The sequence below is a fragment of the Cebus imitator genome, unplaced genomic scaffold (assembly GCF_001604975.1).
Source record: "Cebus imitator isolate Cc_AM_T3 unplaced genomic scaffold, Cebus_imitator-1.0 Scaffold664, whole genome shotgun sequence".
In the NCBI taxonomy this organism is placed as follows: domain Eukaryota; kingdom Metazoa; phylum Chordata; class Mammalia; order Primates; family Cebidae; genus Cebus; species Cebus imitator.
Genome location: NW_016107979.1, coordinates 550,737 through 566,748, shown reverse-complemented (window position 1 = coordinate 566,748; position 16,012 = coordinate 550,737). Strand labels below are relative to the sequence as shown.

The window sequence follows — 16,012 nt, the reverse complement described above, 5'->3', positions numbered from 1 at the left end:
CCTCTCCCTCTCCCTCTTGTCTCTTGTCTCTCTCTATTTTCCTCGGTATACATAACTGGTCATCCATAACATCTCCTTGCTTACAAAGAAATATTATCTTAATGTTCCTAATTTTTCCTTGACTTGTGTCTGTTTTTTTCTGCTACTCAAATGCTTCTTTCATTTCCATTTTATTTGCTCACTCCATAGGCACAAGCCTCTTTTTCCTGTTACCTCTGACCCTCCCATCTTCACTCTGAAACCCTCCCACCACACTCACTCTACACCAATTCTTCAACATCTCAGTCATTCCCCTTTGCCCCATTCATCGACCTTATCTACCAGAAAGTCTATTTCTTTGAGGACAAACTCTTTTTAATTGCATTTTAGGTTTTGGGGTACATGTGAAGAACATGCAAGATTGTTGCATAGGTACACACATGGCAGTGTGATTTGCTGCCTTCCACCCCATCACCTATATCTGGCATTTCTCCCCATGCCATCTCCCCCCAACTCCCCAGCCCCCGCTGTCCCTCCTCTATTTCCCCCCCACAGACCCCAGTGTGTGATGCTCCCCTCCCTGTGTCCATGTGTTTTCATTGTTCAACACCCACCTATGAGTGAGAACATACGGTGTTTGATTTTCTGTTCTTGCGTCAGTTTGCTGAGAATGATGGTTTCCAGGTTCATCCATGTCCTTACAAAGGACACAAACTCATCGTTTTTTATAGCTGCATAGTATTCTATGGTGCATATGTGCCACATTTTCCCTGAGGAGGACAAATTCTTTCTATCCTAAATTTATTTTTCACTTCTGTGCAGTTCACTCTAATAAAAGTCTGGCTCTCTTTTAGATTACAAGGTGCCTTTTCCAACATAACTACTTACTTCCCTTACTTTCTCCGACTCAGTAGAAAAAACAACAACCCTTTCCTTGCTCCCACATGGCATTTTCAGATGATCAGGCTGTCGTCGATTTCTCATTGTTTGAAATCTCTGCCCTATCCCACATTTCAGGGAACCATTCTTAACAATCCTACTTGAACGCACTGTTCTTTAAATCTGTCCTCCCATCCTTCTCTCTAGTCTTGGTAGAGATGATACATTAAGAGTTCATAATTCCATTTCTGTCTATGGTAACACATATGTACTTGGAGAGTATTACAACAGCCAATAAAAATTAAGTACGTCAATAATGGTCACATGGCAAAGAATGGAATAAACTGGATAAGACAAATGACTATTTCTGCGCTCCTAAAATAACTTCATCATTCTCCACAGTAGTCTCAAAGTTCTATAAGTTTACCTATTCTATCATCAGAAATATATCACGTTAACCTTAGATATAAATAACCATCTGCTTTTCAAAGTAAACCTTAGCATTAAAAGGTTAGAAGACCTAACGATGGGTGTGTAAGCGGTAGATAAGCTTTTCTTGGCAGATGTTCACTACTTGGAAAATCTTCTAGAAAGAGGATTCTACAATTTCCAACATAGATAATTACAACCTCAAATATTTTTAATTTCAAAATCTTTGACTTTTCTAATCTAAGTTTTCCTGCTGTTTTTCCCTTGTAGGGATTGGAAAAGAACAGGCACCATCCTCAGTATGGCATGACAGCATCTCATCTACTGGAAAAGCATCATTGTCACCCCTGAGCCTTCATTTTTCTAAGCTCAACAACTTGGACTTTTCTCCAGACTCCTGTTCTCCAAGACTAATTTTTTTTAAGAGATGGGGTCTCAGTCTGTCACCCAGACTGTGGTGCAATGGTTTGATCATAGTTCCCTACAGCCTTGAACTCCTGGGCTTACGCTATCCTCCCACCTGAGCCGCCTGTCTAATTAAAAAAAAAAAAAAAATTTTTTTTTTTTGGTAGAGACAGGGTCTCACTCTGTTGCCCAGGCTGGTCTGGAACATCCTCTCACCTCAGCTTCCCAAAGTGTTGGGATTACAGGTGTGAGCCACTGTGCTCAGCCTAAAACTTTAAGTCTATTCATGTTATTTTTAAATCGCAAAGACCAAATTTAGACTTAACCAGCAACAGTACTTTGTTGTTTCTGTTTTTCTAAATAGTTAACATATAATTGAACGTAGTTCTAAACAGTCAAACAGAATTGAAACCTGCAAAATTAAAAATTACAGAATTTTCCATATTGCAGAGACCACCTATATTGTCTCTTAGTTGAATCAAACCAAGGATCTAGGATTATAATTAACAAATATGGCTAGATGTATAGCCCCAAAACATTAAAAAGAATGGATACTTACCTGATCTGTCCTTGGATGAAAAATTTTCCTCTAAATTGCAGAGTATAAAGGAAACTGGTTCTCTTTTATGGTTTACCACTATTTCTTCCGCTTTAATAGAATTTGTGGCCACTTTAAAGAAATAAGCAAAACCAGAATCTTTATGTAACAATTTTAATAATACACGAAGGGAAGGAGAATAGAATATATATGCAAATTTCATATGAATGTTTTTCTTTTACTTAGTGATACCTCGTAGGACTTTATAGTAAGAGGCAGAAGTTTCACTTTGTTGACACGTTTAATTTTTCCCCCTTTAACAACTTTTTAAGTCCCAGAAAAACTATTGTTATTATTTCCCAAGTAAAATGCTAGGAGTTGGGTTAAGAGGGAAATCAAATTTTATTAAAAGATTAGACGGTGGTAAGGAGTAAAAAGCCATTTCATACCATGCAAACAGGGATTTTGGAAGAAGGACAAGGAATTATATTTCTTTTATCATGAAAGCTACTTTTTACATTTTGTGTTCCCCCCAAGAAAAAAAATGTTACACGTATTATCACAGATGGAAGCCTAATATGGCTTGCCATTTTAATAAGGTTGTATTCTTCGTGGGAAAGAAGAGGGAAAAAAGTAGTATATGACCGATCTTCTACTTAGAAAGTTAATTTTCCCAAAGAGCTCTTACTTTATATGGCACTAAGATCAAGGCAATAGCTCAGATCACCTTAATCACATCAAAGTGGCATATATTAATAATACAAATTTTTATTCAAGTCAATAGTTAGAATGCAATAATCAATTCTTCAGAAGTGTATGGGCTTTCTGTAGTCACACATAAAATCTTTAAGAATCATATTTTTGCAACTACAAAACATCAAAAATTTATCTACCTTCAAATTTGATGCTGGTTTTTAATTTTTCTGATTCACTTTTAGTCTGTTACAAAGTAAAAAGTCAAATTTTCTCCTTTATGTAAAAATAATCATAGAATCATAAAAATGTAGAGTTAGAAAAAAACCTTAGAGAATTTCTAGATGTATAATTCTCTCTAAATCAGAGACTTTCATTTATTTGCCTTACTCAAGGTTACAGAATAAACTGGAGCTGGAACCCTGGAATCCAGAATGTGTTTCCTATGACTTAATGATTCCTCAAACTTATTTAGGTACAACTTAGTGTACCTACGTGAGGCAGCGAGGCACCAGTGTTGAATTTAAAGTCTCTGAATCAGACTGCCCAAGTTTGAATTTTACTAACTGTGTGATCTTAAGCAGGCTACTTCATCCCTCTGTGTTTCAGTTTCTTCATCTGTAAAATGAGATTGGGAATAACTATAATTTCCCAATGGGACTGCTATGAAAAAAATAAATACATGTAAAGCACATGGAATAGTGTCTGCCATATGGTAAGCATTCTGTAAATATGAGCAATGACTAGAATTCTATCAATAAACACATGGATACTTGCTAGGTTTGTTTATGTATTTAGAGACAGAGTCTTGCTCTGTCACCCAGGCAGGAGTGCAGTGGCATAATCTCAGCTCACTGCAACCTCTGCCTCCTGGGTTCAAGCAATTCTCCTGCCTCAGCCTCCTGAGTAGGTGGGACTACCAGCATATGCCACCACGCCCAGCTAATTTTTGTATTTTTAATAGAGACAGGCTTTTATCATGTTGGCCAGGCTGGTCTGAAACTCCTGAACTCAAGTGATCTGCCCACCTCAGCCTCCCAAGGGCTAAAATTACAGGTGTGAGCCACGGCACCTGGCTTGTACTTGCTAGGTTTTAAAATAGCCTAATTATACTACAACTGGAATAGTGGATCATTTTTGAGTTTTCAATACACATATATGCACTTGCTGATATTCCATTGTGGCACGATCGTGTAGCCAAAGGAATGGTTCTTCACAGAATACATGCAAAATTCCAAATATTAAACACATAACTGAATTCACTTAAAAACTGAATACCATTCACTTGGTGATCATTTAGGCCAGTTAATATACTTAGAATATCTGACATCCAGAGGGATTAAAACATTTTTTTTAGACAGGGTATAACTCTGTCACCCAGGCTGGAGTGCGGTGGTGCAATCTTGGCTTACTGCAACCTTCCAGGCTCAAGCCATCCTCCCACCTCGGCCTCCCAAGTAGCTGGGACCACAGTTGCACGCCATCACACCTGGCTAATTTTGAAAATATTTTGGTGGAGAAGGGGTTTCACCATGTTGCCCAAGCTGGTCTTGAACTCCTGAACTCAAGTGATCTACCCGCCTGTGCCTCCCAAAGTGCTAGGATTACAGGTGTGAGCCACTGTACCCAGCCAGCGGGATCATTTATTATTTTCTTTTCCTTTATGTAATAAAATGATTTTTCAGTAATAATCATGTAATAAAAAAATAGGAGATTGTTTTTTATTGTTTTTGTTCAACTCCACTTATATACCAATAGAAAATAAAATATGTATTACAGTACTAAAGAGGAAATTGTAATGAAATTAATGTTTTCAAAAAATGAAAAACATATGCCTACATACTGGTTTGTTTGTAGTACTAAAAAACATTACACCTCTTATTTTCTTGATTTCTTTTTTAGTTTTGAAGCAACTATTAACAATGAAAAAAGAAAAAAATTCAAAGTTATTATTTGAATCAATTATTCAAGAGGGGGCCAGGTGCAGTGGCTCATGTCTGTAATCACAGCACTTTGGGAGGCTGAGGTGGGTGGATCACTTTAAGTCAGGAGTTGGAGACCAGCCTGGCAAACATGATGAAACCCTGTCTCTACTGAAAAAAATACAAAAATTACCTAGGCGTGGTGGTGGGCATCTGTAGTCCCAGCTACTTGGGAGGCTGAGGCAGGAGAATTGCTTGAACCGGGGAGGTGGAGGCTACAGTCAGCTGTGATCGTGCCACTGCCCTCCAGCCTGTGCAACACAGTGAGGCCCTGTTTAAAAAAAATTATTCAAGAGGATAATTTCATGAAACAAAAATAGTATACCTCAAAGTTTGCACTATGTTTCACTCTTAAATTTTATAAACAAAAACTCTTAAATGGTTGCATAGAAGGCTGTTGAAGTAATCAAGCTCGGTTTCTTCATTCTTACGATCACTGTGCTACCATTGTTTACAAAGAATCTACTGTTTAAATGTAAGAATATGGACCAGCAGGGTTGCAAACATGAATTGTGCCTTAGGTCTTGAACTACCCTGAACTTTTATGAGTTTACTTGGAAATATATACAATAGCTGAATCTTTGTTTATTGAAGAACAATTATGAGTCAGAGTTCTCTAATTTCCATGTAGAATATACTGTTTATTAAAAAATAATTAAAATGTGCTGATTTGAAGTTTAAACTCGTATACTAAAACTTAACAGAAACTACAGAAATTGTTTAAAATCTAGATCCATAAGAGATTTTTCATGGAAGACTATTTTAGTATTGACATGGTTTAGAATTATTGGTACACAAAAATTACTGGAAATAAAAAAACAGACTTTTAGTGGGTTTATTGTAGTTTAACTTCTGTACAGATAATGAGAATTATCATTGTGCATACCCAAGATCTACCATACTTACTGCCCCACCCTTGGTATGCCATTCGAGGTAAAATCTGCTCTAAGTACTATCTTTGAAGATGGGCTTGCTGCAGTAAGTATACTTAACCTTACAATTAATGTTTATTAAGAGCCTACTGAGCACATCGTATTGTGCTTCATACTTCATCCACACAGACTGCATCCACATGAATGTCACTAGTTCCTAGACAATCATATTTATTCACTAAAGCCATCTCAGCAAGATTTTAAAAAAAGACTTAGCTATTATTGTGTGTACTCAAATTTTAAATAAATATCACACAAAGTCACATATATTCCATTTTCAGGCTTCTTCCAAGCCAGATTGGCTTTCCACCTGTACATTCCAAATAAGTGAGGTTGTATTATAATTTAACATTTAGAAGGGCTTTCAAAATATTAACATTATATCAACATTAACAATTTAAGGACTTCGGACATTATTCAAATTTTCACAAATCATGTGGCATCAGATTCACGTGTTGTATTTTCACAAGCAACTATCTCAAGAGAACAAAAGTTTTAACTCTGCTCTAAATCTTTTTCAGACGTTCACAGGATCAACACAATCTCTAATCTATCCTCCCAAAATCTTGCAAGCTACATACATGTACAAACTTTCCATTTACATGAAAAATTACGTAAATTTTCCTGGTACTCTTGAAAAGGCAGTCTTATTAACTAAAAGAAAATTTGACTTACCTCAAAAGATATCTTGGTACTGGATAGAATGTCAACTAGAGCCACGTTAGAAACAAACAGGTATGCTTGGCAAGAAGGTGAAATTCCAAGCTTAAACCCGCAGCTCCACTCCTGCCTCACAGCTCCACTCCTGCCTCACAGCTCCTATACTTTCTTGTGGCTACCAAGCTCCTTTACGCACAAAATTCCCTCTCATTAGCCACCTGCAGTGTACTGCAGCGGCACCTGTACTATTTATAGCTGTTAGGATTCCCCACCCTCTCCGGTCAATAAGAATCACCTGAGGCAGTTAAAAATAAAAATAAAAATCACAAGTCAATCTCTGATAGCAGATTTCAAGAGGTTTGAAAGGAGGCTCCAGAATCCGATTTTTTTTTTCTAATCAACTGAATTTATGAGTCACACAATCAGATTTTAAGTAAGTCTTCCCAAGTGAGTCTTATAAGCCAGGAAAGTTCAAGAATAATGCTCCAAGTGAAAGTGAGATCTGGCAGATCTTCACAGTTCCTCTAGACTGATTAGCCTCAAGAGCTAATCCTCCTCAGCTGTTAGGCCTTAGGGTATTTGAAAACAAGAGAAGGCCCAGTTTCAAGAATGCAGAATAGCATCTTGTCCACACTTGATTTAAGTTTTTAATTAAAAAATTTAACAGAGGGAGATTTTAGTTTGGGGAGTTGCTGTGAAGCAGGACATCACCAGGGGGCAGCATAAATTATACGTTCGGGAGTTTTTCACTCCACACTACAACCCGAAATGGTTGCACCTATAATTTCCATGAACTCGGATTACTTAAAAAAGAAGAAAATCCAGAACACTTAAAAGACGTAAGTAAACGTTATTAGCGTGTAATTTTCAATAGAAGGTGTTTATAAATAGCCACTGTAGAAAAAATGTTTCCTTGAAGTAGCATGAACCCGAATTCAAAAAAATTTTATTAGAATACAAAGGTTCCTGGTAGAAATTTCAAGTGGACTTCAAATTTCTCTCAGCAAGTTTCAAAATACTTGTCGCAGTCTAAGAGTTAATTAGCGTTATAACTGGATGCTTCTCAATGGTTTTAATCAAATCTTAAGTAGAGTTCTACTGAGGGGGAAAACGGAGGGGATGACAATTTGGGCAAGTGATGCCGAAGCTTTCTCTAAATAAAGTGTAGTAGTTAAAATGCGGTCACCGACTGTCAGAAAACTATAGCTCTACTCCCATGAATCCTTCATTAATTTTTCTTTTTTTTTTTTTTGGAGACAGAGTTTCGCTCTTGTTACCCAGGCTGGAGTGCAATGGCGCGATCTCGGCTCACCGCAACCTCCGCCTCCTGGGTTCAAGCAATTCTCCTGCCTCAGCCTCCTGAGTAGCTGGGATTACAGGCATGTGCCACCATGCCCAGCTAATTTTTTGTATTTTTAGTAGAGACGGGGTTTCACCATGTTGACCAGGATGGTCTCGATCTCTTGACCTCGTGACCCACCCGCCTCGGCCTCCCAAAGTGCTGGGATTACAGGCGTGAGCCACCGCGCCCGGCCTCCCATTAATTTTTCTTAACCCATCTCCATTTTCTCTTTTCTAGTCCACATTTGTTCGCCTAGAAATGTAGAAAAAATCCTTTGGCAACCCAAATAGCTTCTACAAGTATCACCTCCAAGTGTTTTTTTTCCTCTGAAATTCCACCATTAGAGTAGGAAATGCTGAAAGGCGAGGGAGGATCTGAAGAAATTACATTTTTTTTTTCCAGTTCGCCAAAAGTAGATACTCCCTGTATAGATATTCCCATATAATCCAAGGAAGGTGTAATCCAAGACTCTGGGGCAATTCCATGAGGTGGTTTTGAAGTCCTTCAACTCTACCATTTCGATTATTTCCATGCTAAAAAAGCTACGGCAGGAAGAAAAGACAAAGGACATTCCCGGGAGGCCAAGTGGACCTAACCGAATAAAAACACTTTAGAAGAGTTACAATAATAAAAAATCAAGGCTATCTGCAGAGCCAAAAGCCCTTCTGAAACTTCTTGTCCTAGAAAGATGGGTTTCCCAATTTTTCAAATATTTTAACATAAAAATGGCAACACCCTATAGGAAAATGGCTATGATTTTTAGCAAGAATTGGTGAAGGCAAACGATAATAAGCTACTATGAATCCAGAAGCTGCTTAAATGGCCTGATTCACAGCAGACCTTGCAGACATTAATTAGAGTTGTACGCATTATGTGTGAGGATTTTTTTTTCTTAATGACAGAGAATATCTGTGGGTGCATCCAGATTGCTCAGTGGCTCACCTTAACCCACCCGCTAACTGGAAACCATGGCCCTAGGACGAGCTTCTCCACCCGGGTGATGCTGCCTCAAGGGGCGCAATGTTACTCTTTTTATGCATCAAGCACAGACACACACACAGCACATACGCAGGTCGGCAGCGTATCTGCGGTACTGGAATTTCATGAGGAAGGAGACGGGGGGCGTGTAAAAGCCTTTTTAAGAGTGAGATTATGAACCGTGGAAAAGGAGAAACACGGTCCTACAAGGGTCCTGAGCGGAGGCCATGAAATGAATGTACTGACAGAGTATTCTCTCCCAGGCAGCGGACTGAGAGTCGGGGGGCTCTGACTGTGCCTTGACTCCGGCCACACACAAAGAGGCGTTTTTCCCTCGGTGGCGTCCAAGCCCAGGGGGCACTGCGTGCCGTCCGCTCCCTCACGGGGCGCCCAGCGCGGATGAACGCGGGGGACTGGGAAAGAGCTTTCGAAGCGGCAGAGCGCTGCGCCAAAGCGACGGGAGGTTCCGATTCTCAGCGGTACGAAATCCCCCGGGTCCTCCGCGCCCCGGAGCGGCGCCCTCGGCCTCCGCACTTGTTGCTTCCGCGCCCCGCCTGCCTCCCCCTCAGACCCACCCTTCGCGGCCCCCTCGCCTCTCCACACGCTCGTACTCGGGCTGCGACGCTGCCCCGCGACGCCCCACCCATGCCACGAAGCCCGCGCTCTGCGTGGCAGCCCCGGAGGCGGCCGAAGCCCCGACCCCTGCCCAGCTCGGGCCACCAGCCAGTGCCCGCCGACGCCGTGGTTTCCTAGACAGCCGCGCCGCCGTTCCGCAGCCTCGGGAGCGCGCGCGCGCGCGGCCAGCGGGAGGCGAGGGCGCAGGCGCGGGCCCGGCCAAGCCGCCAGCGCGAGACCGCGCGCGCGCCCCCGAGCGCGGTGGGCGGAGGGGAGCGGCGGGGCCGCGAGGGGGCGGGGGGGCGGAGAGGGGAGCCCCGGGAGCGCGAGCCGCGGCCGGCGCCGCTGCAGAGCCGAGCGAATCCCGAGCCCGGGCAGCAGGTATGTGTCCTCGCAGCCGGCCGCGGCCGGAGCTTCCCCTGCCTCACTGCCCGAGTCCTGTGGTCGGGGCGGGGGGTGGGGGTGCCGGTCAAGGTTTGCAGGATGAGTGCCCGGAAGGGCTGGGATCTTGCCGCTGACCTTCATCCCCCTGGCCGGGGGAGCCAGGCGAGGGTGCGTGGGGCAGCCCAGGGCTTCAGCTCCAGCTTGGGGACCTGCTTCTTGTCACATGCTTCTTATTTATTTTTTCAAACTGCCCTGGTTCGGGTCCAGCTGCCGATGCTTTACCTCCCCTTCTTTGCCTCCGTGTGCCATCTTGCATTTATTAATAAAACATGCAAGTCGGGCGGGGGGGAGGTTGCTGCTGGGGGGAATCCCATTGCAGTATGGCAAGCGAGCGCCTATTTTCGGTTTTCAGACGTGGTATAGAGGTGGAAATCCCACACCCTGGGGATTTGTGGTTTGGTTGGTCGTGACCACTTTCTAGTGGGCTTCCCCCATTTGTCGGGAGGTGCCCCCGCGGCAGGATGGACTGTCTGGAAAGAATGGTGGGTTTTCACCATCAGGCCAGAATCCCCTTCAGGGGACAGGTGCAAGCTAGGGCAGGCAGTTCCCTGCTTGCTAACTTGCCAGGGAGGCTTAAACCTTGAAAATTGTCTCTCTTGATGGCCGAGAAAAGGCCTTCAACAGAATCCCTGGGACTTACATACTCAAACTCATTACGGTTTTGCATCTGAACATGACTAAAGCTAGCCACCTGTTGGAAGTCAGACCCCATGAAGCCCCCCATAATCTAGCTCACTAATCCCTGTTTCACAGTCACTAATACTGAGATAGCAATAGGCCCATATGGGTTCTTTCTATCCTCTTTAATGCTGCCTGGCTTTTGTTTCTTTTAAAATAAAACTACCTATGATTTGATGCCCTATATGTTAGAGGTTGAAATTATATGATTTGTTTATATTTCATACACCTATCACATCATATCGTAAAGACTGAATTTCTCTTCAGTGCCTATGTTTATTTCCTTGGCTTGTCACCTTGCTTTGAGCAACAGTGGGAAAAGTGGGATGTGTATAATTGCTTACCTCCTCCCCCTACCCTAAAATATTGTGATGAAAAGAATAGTAAGAGCTAGAAGTAAAAAATGAAAGTGGGGTATCACAAGATGTTGGGATATGATAGTTGAACTGTAATTGCTTCTAAAATATGTCAGAGTGTCACATCTAATCACGAGAAGGACACGTTTCTTCAGTGTTCATATGTACCAGGTACTGAGCTAAAACTATTTGTATATGATCTTAATTAGTCCTCACAACAAACCTCTTATGTCCATGTTGAAGATGAACAAGCTAGGACTTAGAAAGGTTAAATAACTTGCCCAAGGTCACACAGTCAGGGACAGGGTGAGGATGCAAACTCAGGCGCATGGGAATACTGGAGGTGGGGAGCCCTGAGGGGGCTTTTAATCCAGGTGCTGCTGCTCCATGTGCCTTTTCATTAAAATCAAGCTTATGCATGAGCACATTGGCTTGGGTCCGATTTTCCATTTCATAGATCCCACACCAACTCTGTGGCTTTCCAGTAAGAAAAGCTGTTGTTTCAGAATGGGTCAGTATGGAATTTTTTGAGGTGGCACTGAGCCTATAAAAAGTGGGGTCCAAGATGTGCTTCCATTTAATTCTGCCATACAAGGAGTTAAAGTTGTTTCCCTCCAGATTTAAACCTATAAAACATATATGCATCAAGTAGAATGAATCACTCTCATTTTCCATGATCACATCCCACTCTACCCTTCTTGCTGCCCTGCATACTATCTTCTGGTCTCACTGTCAGTCATCAGAGCAACACTGCCTATCAAACTTGCCTGTGAATCCCTTAATGGAAGGAAGGAATCCATACCAGCTGCGGATCCTAATCCAGTTTCTCTACGATTGTAGCAATTATGCTTTCAAAGTTCTTGGAATCTGTGCATTCAGCTATGGATGTATATTTAATCTTTTTTAAAGTACATTATTATAATGCAGTTATTGGATTTTGTTAGACATTCCTAACAGTCCTCATGGGCTTAGGAATTGCTGTAGTTGCATCAGTGAAAATTCACCCAGTGGGGCTAATAGCTTTTCTACTCAGGTCACATAGCTGAGATAGTGGAGAGAAAAGTATAGGTAATAGAAGGAATTATTTGGAAACTATATCCCATGCAAATTATAGCTTTTAATTATCAATTGGTGGATAATATTAAGTAGGAAATAGAAGACTATCTCTTTTAATTCTATAAGTTCTATTTTTTTCTCTTGGTCAATGTGATTGCTCTAAAAGAGCACCATAATATTACCTTTTTCATTACACTGTGTTCTTTTGAAACAGTATAGCAATTTGTACATAGCATTGTTATCTCATGGAAAACACTCCATTTGGGAAGGACACATTCCCTGGTGTTTACAGAAATGCTGAGACAGGATCTTTCTGTCTTGGGGATTTCCAGTCTACGATCAGATAAACTCAAGATGAGTCCTGATGTTACTGTGCAAGAGGCAGAAAACAGAGATGTTGCTCGATTTCTGGGGAGGAAGTGAGTTTTCCTATGGGGAGCATTACTATCTTCCTCAGTTGGGAATCTCATGATTGAAGAGTTTGAGAAACTGACTAGTCTGTCTTCCATTCAGGCAGGATTTCATTTAATGCAGAGCTGAGAAGGCTTTCTGGTACAAAGGCCAATTCAGGAAATGTAAAAATGTTTCCGGACTACATTTTTTTTGTTTCTCTTGAAATGTATATTTAAGCTGGGAAAGTCAAATGGGCAACTATTAATGCTTAAGCATTATTTTTTTATTCCCTTCACCAGAGTTTTTTGGGAAAGTGGGGAAAGAGTAAAAGTTTCCAGGCTATGAAACTCACAGGTCTTGTGGTGATTGATTATAATGAATATTTTAGTACATTGTTGAATAAGACACCAAGAACTGGGATATTTGTTTTCCTTGATTGACCTTGTAAGTTACTTCATTGTGAAATGTGGTTTATCTTATAGTATTTCTTAATTTAGTATTCTTTAAAATGAGATTTTTTTTTTCAGTTGTCGACAATCTTGAATCACAAAGAACTTCACAGATTAATTTGAAGTACTTGATTTTCACCAGCCTCTCTTTCTCTGCTTGGCAGCCATAGTAAGGGTTTTCATTTTCTTTAGAGAGTAGTTCACTTTCCATCCCGTTTCAAACAGACCCAGTGGGAGTTCACACATGTTAACCAAGCATACTTATCCCAGGAACTTTTCCTGTGATCCAGGTCTCATCTGAGATCCTAAGGCTTCCTTTAGCCCTTTTTACACTCAGGTTCCCCATAGAGAAGAAGTAAGAGTTGGATCACACCAAGTGGGCTTGGGTATAGGGTGGGATGGAGGCTACTCAGGACCAGGAGGTCAATTTTCCTGCACCAGCACCAGCCTATATTGTGATTTCTGCTTGCCAGTGTAATATGTGCTCATTGTAAAATGTTCAAACATTACAGAAATATAGAAGGTAGAAGCTTAGTGGTCCAACTTTTTGGTAATCTTACCCCTTAGCACTGACCACCACTAACAGTTTGGTGTAGATTCCTCCAGATATTTGAATGCCGAAACTAAAATATTCCTGTTTTCCAACAATACGTAGATGTGTACCATTTTGTTTTCTCGCACTTGGACCTCTTGGAAGCCCTTGAGTGGCATACTTTTAAACACCTTTTACTCAATTGCACTGGGAGCTAGATGAGAGGACCCCTGTAACCAGGGGAAGAGGAGGGGAACTGATGTTTGGTGGGTAGGAACATGTCGTGTGTTGTGTCCTATGATAGGAAGTTTCACGTTCCATATTGCAGTGACCACACTTTGTGGTCAACTGTTTGTAGATGAGAAGTAGGGGAGCCCAAGGTACACGCCCTAAGGGCAGAGCTGAGATTTGAGCCCAGGTCAGCAGAGCTCAAACTCTAGGCTCGTTCCCTTTTGCACTCTGACTGCAGGATGAGGCACTCTCTGCCCCATAGTTCTCTGGCCTCCCATCCTATTCTGCTCCATCTACACTGGACTCCTGCTGTTCCCCGTGCCCCAGGCCCTTAGCACTAAGGGTCTGTCCCCTGGAATTCTCTTCCCGCAGATAACGTCATGGTTTGCTCCCGCACGTCCTTTCAGCTTTGCTCAGAATCTAACCCACTCCCATAGACATCCTGTTCCTCCTCCCTGTCTTGCCTTTATTCATCGCACCTCCTAGCGTACTATATTAATTAGTTGTTAAGTTTATCGCCCATCTCCCCCATGGAATGAATGCTCCAAAGGGCAGGAGTCCAGTCTATTTTGTTCACTCCCCCAACCCTGGGACTGTGGGAAAAGCACCAATAAATCACTGTGGCATCCTTGAATCTTTCTAGCTTCCCACACTTTTTGTTTTTGTTAGTCCTTACTGTTCTCTGTAGTGAGCAGTGAAACCTCTAACATGCAAAAGCTTTATGTCTTGGGGAACAGCAAGAAAGTGGAGAAGAATCGGGAAAGATCTGTCTTACTCTTGAGCTAGTGTTGGGGAGAAAGGAACCTGTGAAGATGGGAAAAAGGTCACCTTAGGGTTGGGATGTGTGATGAGACAGCAAAAGGTGCGTGGAGTGTTGGCCTGTGATGGAGAAGAAATCTGTGTGGGTTCCCTCGTATTGGGAGCGCATAACGTTTTTGAAGAACTTCCAAAGGAGACTCTGGATTCCTCCAGCCAAGCATCAACTGTCCCAGTCGCCTGAGTCACTAGAATGGAAAAGGAATCTATGGTCATTCCCACTGGCTGTTTACACAGACAGGTAAATCCTTGCACTGCCTGCATTAGCCTGTTGCATATTTTTTTTTTTTTTTTGAGACAGAGTCTCACTCTGTCGCCAGGTGCCAGGCTGGAGTGCAGTGGTGCGATCTCGGCTCACTGCAACCTCCGCCTCCTGGGTTCAAGCAATTCTCCTGCCTCAGCCTCCCAAGTAGCTGGAACTACAGGCGCATGCCACCATGCCCAGCTAATTTTTGTATTTTTGGTAGAGACGGGGTTTCATCATGTTAGCCAGGATGGTCTTGATCTCTTGACCTCATGATCTGCCTGCCTCGGCCTCCCAAAGTGCTGGGATTATAGGCGTGAGCCACGGTGCCTGGCCTAGCCTGTTGCATTTTTAAAACATTAAGTATCTGTTGGTATTATCCCTGTTTGAGCCAGGGCCCGAGAGCTCAATGCCAAAGCACTTACCCTGTATGTCTGAGAAGCATCACTGCCTGAGATCTCTTTGGTGTAAGCAGTCACAGGAAGGACTCTACATACATCCTTCATACGTCTATTGTTTGCAGTAGTTCTTGGGCGGCAGCAAAATCATAGGCACTTTGGGAATAATTCATCTATAGAACACTTTAGAATGGACTACACTGGGATGCTAAAGGGAGTTGATGGTTATGGGAAGAAGCCTGGGAGAAACTGCTCCTCAGATGCAGGGGGGCCTCCTCTCCTCCTCCTGGTGGCTTTAATTGCTGCTCGAGGCTGTCTGAATTACCCGCCAGAAGAGGATTTCCCCTTCAAAAAACACAGCCTCCCTAAAACTGCTTTTGATTTGTAATAGAAACTACTTAGTAGCTAGGACGGAGGCTTGATAACTCCTATTCCCAGAACTCATTAAAACAAGGAATTTTAATAAGTATTTTTGCCCTTTGCAGCCCAGGGTTTTAGAAGTCCAGGCAGCTGTTCTCCAGATTTCAGTGTCAAGCACCACACATGCAGTGCTTCCTCTTCTTTCCCTTGGCTCAAAACAGGTCTGAAGCGAGTTACTTTATCTATGATGCCTTCACACTGTCCCATCCTGGTTACACAATGGCCATTTCGCCCAGCTAATACAAGGCATAAGCCTAATTAACCTTCCGCCCATGACAGTTTCCTTTGAAATAGTCAGATCTTTGATGCAGGGCTTTTAAAAAACAATTTCTACAACAATTACTAATTCTCCTTTAACTATGACTCCTAAAATTTGTTAGCTTTGCCCATCAAAACAAAAGAACAAGGTAAAATATATTGCAATTCCTCAATAAAGAAAAGGTTCTGGCTGGGTGCACTGGCTTATGCCTGTAATCCCAGCACTTTGGGAGGCTGAGGCAAGTGGATCACCTGAGATCAGGAGTTCAAGAACAGCCTGGCCAACGTGATGAAACCCTGTCTCT

General features: G+C 42.3%; 1 protein-coding gene across 2 annotated transcripts in view; it reads left to right on the top strand.

The window, feature by feature from the left end:
- Positions 1–8,898: 8,898 nt before the first annotated feature.
- Positions 8,899–16,012, top strand: part of TMEM266 (transmembrane protein 266) — a 141,803-nt gene continuing 134,689 nt past the window's right edge. The window contains exon 1 of one of the 2 annotated variants that reach the window (XM_017518213.2): positions 8,899–9,296. The gene's annotated coding sequence lies outside the window, so the exon portion shown is untranslated. Of the gene's footprint in view, positions 9,297–9,640; positions 9,814–16,012 lie in introns of those variants that run through there. The other variant, XM_017518211.2, reaches the window with a different exon arrangement.